Genomic DNA, 17179 nt, shown 5'->3' on the forward strand with positions numbered 1-17179 from the left:
AGCGGAGCACAGCTAACAAGTAACCATGTTCTGCGCAGTCGAAGGCCTTTGGCTGGTCCAAGGAAACAAAAGCTCCAGTGATCTGTTTGGCACAGGCGTATTCGAAGACGTCTCTCGTCAGTGTCAGCGAAGCGAACACCGATCGTCCAGGTACCGAACAGGATTGGCATGGGCTAACCAAGTCCTGAAGGTAGATTCTCACCCTACGGACTAGCAATGTGGCTACGAGCTTATAGTTGGTGTTAAGGAGGGTAATCGGTCGCCACGATGAGGGACTCGACGGCGTCATGCCCTCCTTCGGTATTAGAACGATACGACCGGCACTGAACGAGGGTGGCTTGGTGCCGCTCTCGAGGAAACAATTTACGAGCTTAAGTAAAGGACCGAGGATGTCAAAGAAAGTAGAATAAAAACCGGTTACAAGTCCGTCAGGACCGGGAGCGGTCGACTGGTTCATGGCGCCTAAGGCACAACGCACCTCCTCCAAAGTGCCGAAGATGCGTCTTCTGGAAGTTGACGAAGCGGCCCACAGAAGGAACCGACAGTTTCTTGAAAATGCGCCTCCTGGTAGAGGCCTTGCGACAAAAAGAGGGCAGCGAAATGCTAGGTAATCGATTTGCGGGTGTCCGCGGGTTTTGAAGACGTCGTACCGTCCGCAAACGTGACGCTCTCCACGCGCGTTCGCCTGTTACTGCGCTGGCCAACGGCTCGAGCATGTCCAAGGTCCGCGGCATCCTCAAGCGGCACGTTTGCTGGTCCCGCTAAGAGTGATGCGCGAGGACTGTCTTCGAGGATGCGGTGATAACGCGCGCGCAGCGTCTCGAGATATCGCGAACGTAAGCGTTTCGCCGCCCCGTACGATGCGCATACGGCGCAGAACGTCATTCAGCATGGTCGTCATGCCGACACGCCGCGCCTTCCCCGCACTCACAAGAACATCGCGATAGCGTGTTTTCAGCGCGTCCCAGGTAACAGGTGTTATGTCACTAACTGCTGCCACAGATAAGCACAACTCTCGGCGTATATCAGTGAAACACTGTTCATCGCGTAGTACCGCTGCATCCATGCGCCACATCAGGGGGCTGTTTGCACGGCACAGGGCGCAGAGTAACCGGGAAGTGATGACTTAGTTTAAGGCCTGGTGGGAAAGGCAATACCTCGCACTGTAGCAAGTCAGGTGCCATGGCGGAGGGGATGTAAACTCGATCTATTCGGCTTGCGCTCTGGCCCCAGACTCGTGTTGCCTCGAAATTGTCTCTTTGAAGAGTGCCCCACGCGTCCTCTAAGCGTAATGATCGCACTAGTTTTCCAAGTTCTTTCGCGTGGTAATTGGAGGCGCCCTGACCAGGCTCCCTGATGTCGCGCATTGTGTCTAAAACACAATTGAAATCCCCGAGCAGAAAGTGGGGCACGTCGTCGAGAAAGTATGTCATGATGGATCGAAAGAACTCGTTTGTCAGACTACGCGTGACTGGCGCGTACACGTTGACAAAACGAGTCTTGCGGCCATCCAGAAAAATGTAAACGACAATCACGCGCCCATCTATGCCATATGTACAATGAGCAGGTGGGAGCTTGCAGCTGACTAGGCCGAGCACTTAACGAGACTACATGACGTCGGAAAGTTTGAAGTTGTCAAGTCGTTTTTCACTGGAGCTGGAAAAGTGAAATAAGAGTCAACCTTATAGTGCTCTTTGATGTTGAGTCAGGTAAGCTACACCCAGGCCACGCAGGCAAGTTCATACGGCTTGGTTAAAGCGGGGCTGTGTATGTCGGACGGTAACCTACCCCTATTGCAAAAACCAGCGTCTCCAGTGCGAAACCAGTACGATTTCCGCGCTGGTTTTGCACTGGATCTGCTGGGCACGCTGGAGGTCTGCGATATTCACTGGAGCAGTAACGGGAAGACACTGGTTGCACTGGTGCGATGGAAGAAAAACGCTGGTATTAGCTTTTTGACGCTGGGTGGGTCGCTGGCATCCGCGATGCACTGGGATAAGCGCTGTATGTGCACTGGAGCCGCACTGGTCCCAGTGTCCCAGTATAGGCGGTGCGGCCAGCGGCGTCACCCGGAGTAGCATCCCTCAGGGGCCAACAGGGCAACAGCGTACTCGCAATCGACTATCGGGGCGCATATGAAAAATATGGTTCAAGCAAGCGCTTTTTGCTTCGAAGGCGTTGCGCATTTGTAAGAAAACAAAGGCAGTGTCTTTTTTTCTAGAGTTTCCATGTTTCGATAGGTCGTTTCGATCGTTTCGAGAGAGACCATGACCGCCGCGCCTCTATCTCATGACACACTGACGATTAACGCACAACTAAAGCTGGAATTGAATAATGTGGGCTACCAAGCATAACAAACTTCACAGCTGATTTTAAGGGCACTCTAACACAATGATTACCACAAAAATGTTAAATGCGGGCTCAATCGCAGGCGATCGTAGCCTGCACCACGGCCCAGTATAAACAGCAGAAAGAAAAACTAAAACGAGGAAGAGAGTAGTTTACCGAGCGATGGGCCCATAAGAGAAAAAACAACAACACACAGCGCTTGTAATGCATAATATTTGGCGTGTTTCTCAAACTTTTGCGCTCCTTCTTACTCTGCGTATGAAGCAGCCGAGCCCTCTGTCATCGCAACGCTTCCCGAAATGTTTACATACAAATAAGGTTTATAGTTACTCGCAATATAGGGTCATCGCTGCGGCACTTGCCGGTATTGAAGCTTGGTCGCACTTTTTTCTTTGAAGGTTTGTACTAAAGCTCCGTGTTCAGCGAAAATTACGCCCACGGTAGCAGAGCACCACCGAAGAGCCGGCGTTGGTAAATTTGCCAGCGATGTCAAACTCCACATGTTAAAATGATTCCAGTGCACAAAATAGCGCGCAAAGGCACCCAGAACATCATTTGCAAGTCCTGAGAGCAGACAGCAAGCTCCAATGATCAAGAAGTTGTAATTGTTAGAGCGGTAGCGATAACCTGTAGACTGCGAAACATAAAGTCCCAACCTTATAAATGCGGGTCATGACATAAAATGCACAAATGTTTCGAAGAAATCCAGTTCTCGGCGTGTATCCAATGCAAACATTGGATCTGTCAGTTTTTCAAAAATGGGACTTGTTCAAACAGGAAACCAAAAACTTAGCAATTGAAGCCTCTGCAAGAATCGCGTTCCTAAAGAGACACCACCTTCGTGAGCTTGGGCGCACTCTAACTGAGCTACATGAGCTAGAGAGGGTTAGCCCGGGTGCCTATGTTGAAGAAATTAATAACGTAAAGGCAGAGCTTCAACAAATTGCGACGGAAAGATACAAGGGGGCCCTAATAAGATCTAGGACTCGAAGGTTTCTTGACGAGCAACCTTCACGTCGGGCCCTCAGTGATGAAAGAGAGAATGCTCTTACGAAGGAAATATTGGAAATTCAGTATGGTGGTTGCACATATAGTGATGCTCCTAGTATTCTTGATGCTTTCTATGATTATTATCGAAAGCTGTTCGGCAGTTGTAAAGATCCAAATCAGGGTTTCGATTATAATTACTTACTTGAGAACTTTCCTCGACTAGACGACGAGAAATGTGCTGTAGTAGAGGGACCCATCACTTTGGAAGAAATTAAATCAGCCATTTCAGACCTTCAGAACCAGAAATCTCCTGGCCCAGATGGTATTACTAGCGAATTTTATAAAACATTTTCGCCTTGCCTAATGCCTGTTTTGATGGAAGTATTCCAAGCATCTTATGATGTGGGTTTCCTGCCTCCCACTTTCTATTCAGGCCACACAATATTAATACCCAAAAGCAAAGATACTAATCGGTTGAAAACTGTTGAAGGATATCGTCCAATTTCCCTCTGTAATGTTGATTACAAAATTTTTGCCAAGGTCCTTTGTTCTCGTTTGCACCTGGTTATCATGGACTTGATAGGTTCGCATCAGGTGTGTGGTATCAGAGGGCGCAGTATTCAAACACACATCCATATTGCACGTTCAGTAATCGAGACAGTATCAGATGAGACAGGCCAAGTAGCTCTGATTCAAATTGACCTGGCGAAGGCGTTTGATAAAGTTCGGCACAATTTCTTGTTCGCGGTCTTGGAGAATGCAAACATTGGTGACGTTTTGCTCAAAGGCATAAGGCTGTGCTATATGAACTCGTATACAAGACTAATTGTTAATCAGGAGCTAACGAAACCAATACCACTGGAATCATCTGTTCGTCAAGGATGTCCACTGTCTCCACTGTTGTTTGGCTTATATCTGGAACCCCTCTGTCTCAGTGTAATTAACAGTGCAGCCATCCGTGGTTTCTCTCTGGCTCAATGTGAAGTTAAGATTTTAGCTTACGCGGACGATATCGCCCTCTTTTGTTCTGACGAAAAGAGTGTACTTGAACACTTGGCTGAACAGTTCTGCGATGTATCAGGCGCGGCCCTTAATTTCGATAAATCCAAAGGTTTTTGGTTGGGACACTGGGGCACTAGACCAAGCCAGTTTGGAGGCATATGCTGGGACTGTAGTCCTCTTCAGTACCTAGGGGTTCCGCTGCACCAAGTTCGTAACAGCGCAGCCTACTGGGATTCACAAATCGTGCCTATGCGGCGACAAACGCAGGCTTGGATGGGTAGGGAACTCTCAGTGTTTGCTAGGGCACAGGTCTATAACATATTTTTGTTTGCAAAGCTTGCGTATGTCCTTCAAGTCCTGCATTGTGCGAGGAGCAAAGTACAAGTTATACACAGAATATTTGCAACATTTGTGTGGCGCTCTCAATGGGAGCCCATGCGGCGTGACAACTTGTTTCTTCCCTTAGAGTCTGGTGGAGTTTGCCTTGTTCACTTGTTTGTGCATCAACTTGTCTTCCGTTTTTTCTTTTTCAAATCGGCAAACCATCCGTTTCTTGTAACTGTGCTCATAAGGCGCCTTAGTCCACATTTGCCTTACTTATTCGCACCAACTGGGCAGGCTCGTGAGGGGCATTTATGGATACTCCTTAAGGAGGTTGCTGACACTTTCAATTTTCTCACTGTGCGTTTCTCTGTAGATTACCTGTATAGCCTCTCGAGAAAGCAGATGACCCAGGCTCTCACTGAGTCTGTTCCCTACACCGTTGTATCGGCAGCCTTATCTGGGGTTTTTGGACACCACTGTTCTAAAGCGTGTTAGCCAAATGTGCATTCAGGCAGCTGCAAAAACCTTCATTTTCAAATTACATACAGCGACGTTGCCTGTCAAGACATTTCTTCACAATAAGGAGATGTTTGTGCCCTGGTCGGTAAATTGTCGTCTCTGTAACGTGCCTGAGACAATTGAGCATTGCTTTATTCTGTGCCGTGATGCTATGTGTTTTTGGGACATACTACAAAGAACTCTTAAAAAGGACATTGAAATTACGCCTTATACAATTAGATTTTTGCCTCCTGACAAAAGCTCTGTCGTGCCTTACGATCTATTTGTGTTGATGGGACTGTTCAGCCTTTGGAAAAGCCGCATGATCGACAGGCATGCAGAGCCACCAAGATCGTCCAAATCCGTGTTTCGGGAGCAGTGTGCTTTGGTGAGAAGTGTATATGCTGCACGTGAAGAACCTCCAAACTGGATGCCGTATCTAGACGCATGTGTATGTCTCCCAGACTTTTGATGTTCTAATGATTGTGCATTGTCGGGCTGAGGATATGACGGGCTCGTATTAAGCAGCCCGGTAACTTTAGACATGGACATGTTTAAGTAAGTGGAGTTGTTCCTTTTTACGGAAGTTTTTCCATGCAATAAAGAAAAAAAAATTCTCGGCGTGGCCTAGTGGTTAGCGTGCTGAGCTACGGGTTAGTATGTGCCTAGGAACTGAGTTCGAAGCGCGTTTGGTGCTGTCATTTTTTTTTCTTTATTTTACTCAGTTTTTAGGTTTTTTTTATGGACCTAACTTGTTTCGTTACTTTTTACTATTTAATTTCTATCCCACGCCTTTTTTTCTCCGGGCGAACAGTGCCGCCAGTGCAAAGCGTCAGTATGCCGCGTTCCAGTGCGCCCAGTTTCCAGCGTCATACTGGGACCATAATCAGGTATGGCGCTGGGGCGCTGGGACCAGTGGCACTGGTTTTTGCAATAGGGACGACCGGTAGCTGGAGGACGTAATTACTTTGTACTGTACCTAATCAATATGCATGATATATTAGAGGCAGGAATTTGGGGATTGATAAATGGTAAATAAGCGAGCAAAGACTACATGCACGCAGCCCTTGATGGCGGAGCTTAAGTGTACTCACAGCTGTTGTTCACAAAGTAGACTAGTCATTGTCATAGGTACATCATTACAAAGTTTAATTAATTTTGAAATTCTTTCAAAATATAGTAGAGTGCAAGCAGTAAACGAACCAAGAAGGCAGGCGCCATGAAGCATCGCCTTGTACTAAGCTTGTACGGAAGCTTACACTAACTGGACTCTGGCATTTCAAACTCTACCTATGTCTACATTCCTCTCATGACTAACTTGGGCAACGATATGAGATAGACTCTAAACCATGTGGGGCTATCTTGATATGGAATGGTGTGCATTGTTGTATGTTCTGAAGCTGCACATGGAATATGCGTAATCTCCCTCGTGGAGGGATCCGTTTAATTTAAACCACCGACGTTGCACAGAACCAGGGTATATTTGCTTTTTGTTCCCATAAAAATTCTCTAGCACTGCAAGAATTTGACCGATGATCTTGGGGTCAGCTAGCAGCCGAACGCCAAAGCTACAGAGCCACCGCTGCGGCTACATGTGCTTCCCCTAGAGAAAAATCCCATATCGCGACAAACGGGATTGAACCGCTCCTGTATTATCCCGTATAAATTTCATTCCGGTGTGACCAGTCCTGTACGAAGCTTACTCGGGTTTATTTCGGACAGGTCATGTCCGGCATGAGTTTGAATCCGGACGGTACGGTCCGGTATAGAGTTAATACAGGGCGGACCATTTCCATTATGCATCTCATACATGACATCCCAGTCCGGTATGGATATGAAATGGCGGACCAGTCCTGTATTGACCTCATACACAAGACAGGCCACGTCAGGTTTAACAGAAACCGGACAAACCCGATATGAATGAAACTGACACGGGACAGAGTATTTTCGCTTCTCAACACAATTCGGGCGGATCGTGAAGCTCAACCAGGATGACCACGTCGGAACATGTCTTTGTGCTAAATAAACATGAAACCATACATATTATACGTTACAACTTTTCTGTATATGTGGAGTACGCGTTTTTTCTCAAATACCTAGAAGATAAGAAGATGGGTGCGCTAGCAAGTACACAAACGCATCGCGTTTTGCTTTTGCGTGTGCAACAGTCGCTACAGCTTGTACGAACTTGCGGTGCATCTTCATATCTGCGACTGAAGATCTGCCACCTTCAACGCGAAAGTGCAAGCAAGAACGTAGTGTTTCGTTAGCGAGGATGAAATACGCTCGAGAATAAATGAAACATATCGCTGACAATCGAAATATGCACAGGTCAGCCGGACATTGGGAGTTGCTTCCTCGAGTGTTTACGTACGCAAAACACTTGGTCAGAAGTAAGTTCATTGATGTAGCGGCTCCGCTGGCAGCAGGTGAAGCTAAAACAAGTAGTATTACAAGAGTTGGTGCACCGCATATATCTATATGTAGCAAAATTGCGCGCGTTCGAAGACGATGACAAAACACATAAGCACTAGTAAATTGTGACATCCCGAGGTTTGTCTGCAAGAAAGCGATACATTGTAAAGATGCGGGACACGGATAACCCTGCGTGATAGCCCGGAAAAAGATTCAGCGTGTTTGAATGGCGATCGTTCAATTACAACCACAAATTCTACAGGCTACAAAAATACACAAACTACGAAAGAGCAGCGTAGACTACATAAGCAGAAATATAACCGCTGCCTCCGTATGCTTCCGTGGTGTAGGGGTTAAAGTGCGTGCTTGCTGACCGAGAAGACCGAAGTCTAAAAAACGCGCAAATTTTTTTCTTTTCCATTTTTCTGTCTTTTTATTCTTTTTTTTTCGTTTTCAAATATTATTGTATTATTCTGTAGCTCTGCATGATTTCTGCAGCCTGGCGTCCAGTTTTTCTTGTGAAACAAAGGCCGCGGACTATACAGGAATTTTTGAAATGAGAGCTCCGCGCGGTTTAATTTCGGTTAAGCCTGTATCAATTAACCAGAAACCGGACGAACGTGTCATTTCCGGAACTGATACCGGGCAGAGTTTTTCCACTTCTGAACAGAAGCCGGGCCGATCGATGAAACGCAACCAGAATGACCATGCCAGACACGCCAGCGCACTAAATAAGCATGATACCAAACATATAGAACTATTCTCTATACGAAGACACGCATTGTTTCACAAATACCTCGAAAATACGAAGCCGTTGAAGTGTGCACTAGGAAGCATGTACGTTCGTCGCGTTGCTTTTGGGCGTGCAACAGTCACTGCAGCTCGTACGATCTTGCGGTGCGTCTTCATATCTGCGACTGAAGATCTGCCACCTTCAACACGAAAGTGGAAGCACGAACGTATCGTTTCGCTAGCAATGACAAAAAACTGCTCGATATAAAATAAACAAACATCGCTGACCATCGAAAGACGCGCAGATAGCCGCGCACCGGGCGACGCGTTCTCGAATGTTTACGTATTGAGACCGCTCATTGGAAGTGTATTCATTGACGTCGCGGCTCCACTCGTAGCACGTCAAGCTGAAACGCCCTGTATTAAAAGTATTTAGTGCACCGGATATCTCTGTATGTAGGAAAACTTACAAGCGTTCGTAGACGATGAAAAACACATCAGCACTAGTAAATTATATCTTGAGGTTTGCCCGCAACAAAGCGACGCATTATAAAAATACGAGACATTTGTAAACCATCGTGATAGCCTGGAAAAAGATTCAGCGTGTTTAAAGGGCGATCAGTGAATTACGGCCATCAACCCTACAGCGAAAAAAATATACGAAGTACGAAAAAGGAAAATTAGCTACACATACTGAATAACAACCATTGTAACTCTAAGCCACTGTATACAGAGTAGTGAAGAAGACGAAGACGCTGTTCAAAGCGGTTGCGTTTCGCGATGTTCTCAACTCAAAGGCTTCAATCGGCCTCTGGACGAGGTACTGCTCAGGCTAATGCTAGCAGCAATGAATACCGGATTGTTTTGCCCCGTCTCCCAACAGGTAAGCTGGTCGCTGACTGCGTTTTCTTGCATGCGGACCTTGCCCGACGCCCGTACCGGGCACAAGACTTCAGAGACTCCCGTCAGAATGTTGTGGACCTCAAGGAAATTAGTTCAATTGGCCAATTTCAAATGTCTCATGTATGGATGGTCACCTGCAAGTCTGCACAATCGAAAGAGAAATTGGTGGCTTGCGGTGATCTTGTCGTTAAGAGCCGCCGTTGTGTCGTTGTGGACCCAGAACCAAAACGTGGTGAAATTGAATCTTCTGTGGCTTCCCGAACGCTTGGAAGATGCCTTCTTACGTGAGGCACTACAGGCGTACGGGAAGGTGACTTCCATTTCGACGGAAAATTTTAAAGTGGCGGATATGGAAGATTTGAGAACGCTGAACCGGGATGATGTTGTGTCTCTCGCTGAAGGAGTCGGCGTTGGCGACGTCCCGCATGCACTGACTATTTGTGGTATACAGAGCCTTGTTTTAATACCAGGGAGGCCACCGCTCTGCCTCCGATGCACCCGTGTTGACCACATCCGTAGGCACTGCCGTACTCCGCATTGTGACGACTGCCGACGGTTCGGTCACATTGTAGAAGAGTGCATCGTTACCTATGCGTACAAGTTGCGGCATTGTGTGCGGCCACCGGAAGACGTCATACAAGAGCATATTATGGACGCCACAGAAGTGCTTGACGCGGCTGGTGTCCTCTCAGTTGCTACTGTGGACACGGCTACCACAGCTAATACAACGGTTGTTCCTCAAGGTGACTCCGAGGAAAGTAAGACGCTGCTTCGATATGAGACGCCGAATCCGGCACATGATAAGGAGCCTGCCACCTGTTCTAATGCTGCCAAAGATACCGCCCCGGTTACTCCAGCCACGGAGGTCAACGCCGAGGAAGAGCTTGCAGGTCAGCCCACTCTACCTGCAGCTGAGGCCGTCCCTCTTGTTGAAGAGCATCTTCATCAGCGCAAGAGAAAATGCGCATCTGACGCGAGTGAAAATGATGATCTGGTAAGCGTGAAGCATCGCCGCCGCCGGCGCACGTCAAAACACAAGGGGAAGTGCCAACGTTCGCGTTCCCGCAGTCGTGGTGGAGGTCCGGAGGCGACGTCGCCGTCTCCGGAGAGACAAATGCAAGCCTAGTTAGTCCTTGTGTGGTCACCATGGCGACCTCTGAGGAGCTAGTGTTTGCAACGCTGAATGTGCGTGTGTGTTGTGTATCTTCTCTTGTGTTTGTGTTTGTTGCGCCACATTTCTGAATACGATGCAGCACCAACTTGCCCCTCAAGCCGTTATTTTGGAACGTGGGAGGCTTTAGGTCTCATCAGAAGCAGGTGCAACTTCGTCGACTTTTCAGCAGCAGGCGGCTTGATTTTGTCGCCGTCCAGGAAACGAAGATTGAGTGAGCAGGACACAGAGAGGGCACTAGGACCCTTTTTGTCTGATTACAATGTTATTGTGACGCATGCTATTGGTTTTTCGGCGGGTAGCTTCCTATTTCTGCGAAGGGCTCTCCCTTATTCTGGGTTATCTTACTATACTGACTCTGATGGGCGGCTAATGAGTTGTGATTTTTTGCTCCACGGGAAGCCATGAAGACTTATCAACATTTATGCTTTTAATAGTGCAGCTGAGCGTGTTGATACGTTTGAAGCCTTGACTAACCTCCTAGATTGTGATAAGAATGTTGTGCTAATGGGAGACTAATTGTGTATGTTGCATGAATTATCGTGCTGGGCCTAGTGTACACAGATACAGAAGTGGCGAAGTGTTGTCGCGTGTTATAGATGATTCAGGACTCATTGATACAGGGGCCTCATGTCATGCAACTACACTATTCACGCATATCCAGGGGAGGTCCCACGCGCGCCTAGACAAGATTTCTGTTTCTTCCACGCTGATTTCCCGTGATTTGTTGTGTGAAACTGTAGCGGTTTCGTTTTCAGATCATTGTGTGGTGGTTTCTCGGCTCGGGAGAACTTACTGTTCAAAATTTAGGCCGCAATGGGAGCTTTAGAAGCTAAATTCTTCACTTGTAAATGATCAGGCGTTTGCCTTTCGGATACGCTCCCAGCTACAAGTGTGTTTGACAGGTGCCATGCCAATATTTGCTGCATGGGAGCTGTTTAAACAGGAGGTGCGGATATATCTATTGAAATTGCGTCTGTTAGGTCATTTTACAGGAAATTACAAGAGAGGACATTGCATAAGAGTTTGTATTACCTCTATGAATTAGAATGTGAGGCACCTGGAGTATATTTAGACGAAATTGCTAGGGTAAAGTGTGACTTACAAAAACAGGACGCTGCAAGATACATGGGGCGCCCGAGTTCCATCTCGTACAAATCGTGCATTGCACCCTGAAACCCCTACGCGACAAGCTCTATTTGATGAGCACCGTAATGCTACGGCCAAATTGATACCGGGAATGATGTCCAATGGCACCCTAGTAAAGAAAACGTGTGACAAATCTCCGTGTTTGTGAGCTATTACACGACACTGTTCAGTGACGCTTCTGGTACTTCTAATTCGGATCTACTAGCTAACTTTAAAGCTCTTATAACGCCTTTATCAGATGAAGACTGTGCTCTTATCAATGGCCCTTTCACGTTGGAAGAAATAGAGCACGCACTTGACCAATTACCCCTCTCCAAAACATTTGGCCCTGATGGCATATCGTGCGGGTTTTACAAAACTTTTCAACTTTTGCTGAGCCCTATCTTGCTGCAGATCTTCGCTTTAGGTTTCGATGTGGGGTTCCTTCCTCAGTCCTTTACTAGGAAACACACAGTCTTAATTCCAAAGAGTACGGATAAAGAAAAATTGCTCTCAGTCGATGGCTATAGGCCAATCACGTTGGCAAATGCGGACTACAAAATTTTTGCAAAAGTTCTATCGAATCGTTTACAGTATGCCATGACGGTTCTCATTGGCCCTCATCAGACGTGTGGCTTGAGTGGACACTCCATACAAAAAACATGCATATTGCACGTACAATTATCGAATATTACTTTGGCTTTTATGAGCAGCTTGCTCTACTCCAGATTGACCTTGCGAAGGCATTTGATCGTGTCGGCATTCGTTTCTATTTTCTCTTCTCGAGCGTGCAAATGATGAATCAACTGTACTGAAAGGGGTGCAACTTTGTTACGACAACTGTTCCACTCGCTTGATTGTTAACGGTGATCTCTCAAAGCCTGTGCCAATTCGATCGTCCGTGAAGCAGGGTTAACCTATGTCACTGCTGCTCTTTGCCCTCTACCTAGAACCACTTTGTTTGAGTGTACTGCAACACCACAGTATCCATGGTTATGTTGCCTTCAGTAACAAAGTGAAAGGGCTTGCGTACGCCGACGATTTGGCGTTTTTCTGCACAGACAAACCCAGCATTGACAAAATTATAACCATCATTGAGCTGTTTGGGATTGTATCTGGCGCTCAAATGAATAAGTCTAAGAGTTCGGATCTATGGTTCGGTTCATGGGGAGCAATGCCGACTTATTATGCTGGAATTGAATGGTGTCGTGTTCCCCCTAAATACCTTCGATTCCCCTTCATGCATTCAAGTTTAGTGGACGTTACCGAAAAGAGCGGGTCACGGCACTCAAAAGCTATGCTCAGACTTTTGTTCCGCACCGCCTATCAATTTTAGTCGAGCACAGGCATGTAACATGTTTCTGGCTACAAAACTTTGTTCTTTTACAGGTACTCCATTGCGCGAGGAATTACATCCACAGGTTTCACAGAACGTTTGCGACGCTCATATGGTCGTCCAGTTTTGAGCCTATGAGGCGCGATAACTTATTCAGGCCTGTTTGTGCTGGCGGACTAGGTTTGACACATCTCTATATCAGACAGTTAGAAGCTCGTTGCTTCTTTTTCCGTAATAGCTCCCATCCAATTACCAGAGCATCCCTGCACACTAATCTAGTGAACCTTCTTCCAAACTTAGTGGTCTCTTGGTTTGGTTTTATGTGGTTTCATGAAAGAAATTTACGATTCAGTGCGTTTTCTGGCGGTTTGCTTTTCTTATGAGTACTTATTCTCTGTTTCACGGAAAAATATAAGCCATAATTTCATATCTATGTTGTTCCCGCCTCCCTTAAATCGTTCACTCAATTCCAATAATATGGAGCATGATGTGTTAAAAAGGGTGCGCAAAATGCTGATCTCGCCTTCTACTGAAACATTTTTCTTTAAACTTCATACCAAGGTTTTGCCTTTTAAAGTGTGGCTTCAGAAAAAAATATTTTCGTTTCTTCTGTTAATTGCCGGTTATGTGATACACCTAAAACCATCGAACACTGGTTTATTGCCTGCAAAGATGCAATATTATTTTGGGACGTTCTGTAAAGAACATTGAAGAAAGGCTTTATTTTGAATTGCCACCATGTGCGTTATTTGATAACCACCGAACATGACCACGAATCCTTTGACATGAACTTCCTCCATGGACTGCACAGCCCATGGAAAACTCGTATGTTGGACCGGAATGCTGAACCTCTAATCTCCCCCGCTACTCATTTTGGTCAGATGGTACACCAGCTTAGAGACACTTACGAAGATAGTGACCATCAACCTGACTGGCTGCCATTTTTGATGTGTTGTCTTTACTTGCCACCGTTTTAGTGAAGTTGTGCTAAGTCGTATTTTAGTTGAGTGGTGTTGTGTTGTATGTTCCAATTGGACGTTTCGCCCACAGGCTGATTACTCTGTAAATAATGTTTATAACTCTACGCTGAATTTAAAAGCATGTAATAAACACCATGCTGAAAAAAAAAAGAGTAGTGGTTAAGGTGCCCGTCTAAAGACCATGAGGGCCGAGGTTCGATTCCATAATTGGTAATAAAAGTTTTTTATTTTATTTATTATTTTCTATGTAGTCGTATTATTTTGTATTGTTTCATGCTTTTTCCACCCTGGCGACGCGTTTCTTTCCGGAAGCGAGGGCCGTCAACCATACAGGCCATTCCGCGCTGTTTCATTCCGGACTTTCCAAGGCAGTACAGGAATTTCCTGAAACAGCCAACAATCCTGTATCCCAGATTCTGTACAGTAAACCTGTATGCGATTTCCTGTACAAAAGTTATAAGGATTTTTCAGTAGGGTCCTGTTTAGACGGTTGGGATTACTTGGCACGAGTTCTCGTATTATGTCACACCAGCCGGACCATGATGATTAGTTTGTGCGTGTGACAACGCTCAAATGCCCCCTGATCTTCCCAAAGACCCTTTTCCTTTTTACAGGGTGGCACGAGTCATAACTTCCCGCAAAATTACTGCCCCAGTCAAGGAGAGCAAAAGGCTATGATGGAAGTTTGTTAGCTTGTTGGCATATCATATTATGTTCGTAAATCATTATAGTTAGTAAACTGGGGCCGAAATATGTGGGAGGAACATATAAACTGGGTTAAACCCCTTTACTGGATTGCTCGTGTCCCTCCCACCTAGTCATGTCCCTGTTGGCAAGGTACAGTTTTTCTAACAAAAGGAAGACGATTGCTTGAAACGTAGTCCTTAAGGGCTAAAATTTTTATAAAAGAGCAAAATATATAGTGTCATATTCGTAGCAATGAGAGCTGGTGCGTCAAAATTGTTGCAAACAGACCGCGCCTACTCAGTGGTAAAAAAGGGGGATTTTGTGTAAAACTGCGAAACAAGGCAGTAAAGCGTGCAATGCCCACTGTATGCAGACATTGAAGAAAACAATGAGTAAACACTGGCACAACGGGGCCACAAATCGGCGAAAACATAACTCGGTGGTGCATATTATTTTACACGGGTGATAAGAGGACGTTTCCGGTAACAAAAAACTAAATTGATGGCCCCTACGGTTTCCACGTGTGAATGTACGTAATAGTTTTTTGAACACTCAGAAGGGTAAAAAGGCAGGACATCTATGAAGTCTCTTAAGTGGTGCATGTGAGAAATGGCACAACAATTAAGGCGAAAGCCTTTAATGACTCATCACTGTCGTCAGCAAAAGTGTCACGCTTTAGCGGTTGCTGTGGTACTTAAAAAATAACTAATAAACTTTGTCTCCTACCGGGGAATCGAATCTCCATCCCTTGGATCGCCTGCCCAGCGTGTTACCACAACGCTCTTCATAATTACCCTTGTCTGCAGTGAGAATTAAGCTTCGATTGAGGAGGTATGATCTGGATCTAAATTTCATTAGAATATGCTGTGGAAGTGAGGAATCGATTTCAAGAATTAGATCTAGAAGACAGAGAGCCCGAAGAGATGTGGACCGATGTTCGTGATATAATACAAGAAGCTACTAAGGTAGTTCCAAAGCAAAAGAAATGCAAGAAAGAAAACTGGTTATCTGAAGAGGCTTTGCAAATAGCTGAGGAAAGGAGGATGGCAAAAGTTATGGGGGAAAGAGAAAGATACAAGGTTCTCAATGCGGATTTTCAGAAAATAGCAAGGAGAGATAAGAATGCCTTCCTTAACATACAGTCCCAAGAAGTTGAGGACAACAGCCAATTAAGGAACACAAGAGCTCTGTATAAGACAATCAAAGATATCAAAGGAAGCTTCTGTGATAAGCTGGGCGTGATAAAGGACAAACGAGGCAAGGACCTCACTGAAGTCTCAGAGATAAAGAAGAGGTGGCAGGAATACACAGAACTGTACAAGAAGGTCCCGAAAGTGCAAACCCAACATAAGACAGTTGTGATTACTGATCTCGAGCCGGGTATCCTGAAGAGTGAAGTTGAGTGGGCCATAGCCAGCCTTGCTAAGAACAAAGCTAGCGGAATTGATGGTATTCCAGCTGAGTTGCTTCAAAACCTCAACCATGACGCTGCTAACATTCTGCATACATTATGTCAGAAGATTTGGACAACCGAGCAGTGGCCACAGGATTGGAGGAGGTCAGTTTACATCCCCAACCCAAAGAAAGGCAGTGCAAAGATTGTTCCAACTATCGCACGATCGCGCTTATTTCGCATGCTAGCAAGGTGATTTTGAAAATCCTCCAAGGTAGGCTGCAGCAGTATGTGGATCGGGAGCTTCCGGACGTGCAAGCTGGGTTTCGCAAGGGCAGAGGAACTAGAGACCAGATTGCCAACCTTCGCAGAAAAGTGGAAAAAGCAAGAGATTTCCAGAAACCCATGCACTTCTGCTTTATTGATTATGCAAAAGCGTTTGACTGCGTATATCACAGCAGATTGTGGCAAGCTCTCCAAGAGATGGGAGTTGCAAGTCACCTCATCTGTCTCCTCAGGAACCTGTATGAAGGGCAAGAGGCCACAGTCAGAACTGGGCATGGTCTTACTGATTGGTTTCCGATCGAGAAAGAAGTGAGGCAAGGCTGCATACTGTCGCCCTGCCTATTTAACATATATGCAGAGTGCATCATGAGGAAGGGCGGTCTGGACGAGTCTTCAGCTGGCGTGAAGATTGCTGGAAAACGTATCAACAACCTTAGATATGCGGATGATACCACTTTAATGGCAGAAAGTGAAGTGGAACTCAAAGGACTTCTGATGCGCGTACAAGAAGAGAGTGAGAAGTTTGGGCTTAAAGTGAACATTAAAAAGACAAAGATCATGGCGTCTTGCCCTATCAAGTCCTGGAGCATCAATGGAGAAGTGGAAGCTGTGACAGATTTTCTCTTCTTGGGCTCCAAGATTAATTCGGAAGGAGACTGCAGCCATGAAATTAGGAGATGCCTGCTTCTGGGAAAGAGAGCAATGGTTAGCCTTGACCGCCTAGTAAAGAGCAGAGACATTAGTCTGCCAACCAAGATCCGTATAACTCGTTGCTATGGTCTTTCCAGTTGTGATGTATGGATGCGAGAGTTTGACTGTGAAAAAGGCTGACCGCCGAAGAATTGACGCATTTGAATTGTGGTGCTGGCGAAGATTCTTGAGAGTTCCTTGGACTGCCAGAAGATCAAATCAGTCGATATTGTCGACCATAAACCCTGACTGGTCATTGGAGGGTCAAATTCTAACGTTAAAACTCAGCTACTTTG

The 17179-nt window shown here is 46.0% G+C and overlaps 1 pseudogene; it reads left to right on the plus strand.

The window, feature by feature from the left end:
* Positions 1 to 969: 969 nt before the first annotated feature.
* On the plus strand, positions 970 to 14459 carry LOC146177718 (uncharacterized; annotated as a pseudogene).
* The last annotated feature ends 2720 nt before the right edge of the window (positions 14460 to 17179 follow it).

This window comes from Amblyomma maculatum, chromosome 10 (assembly GCF_055883805.1).
Source record: "Amblyomma maculatum isolate TAMU_Amacu chromosome 10, ASM5588380v1, whole genome shotgun sequence".
In the NCBI taxonomy this organism is placed as follows: Eukaryota; Metazoa; Arthropoda; class Arachnida; order Ixodida; family Ixodidae; genus Amblyomma; species Amblyomma maculatum.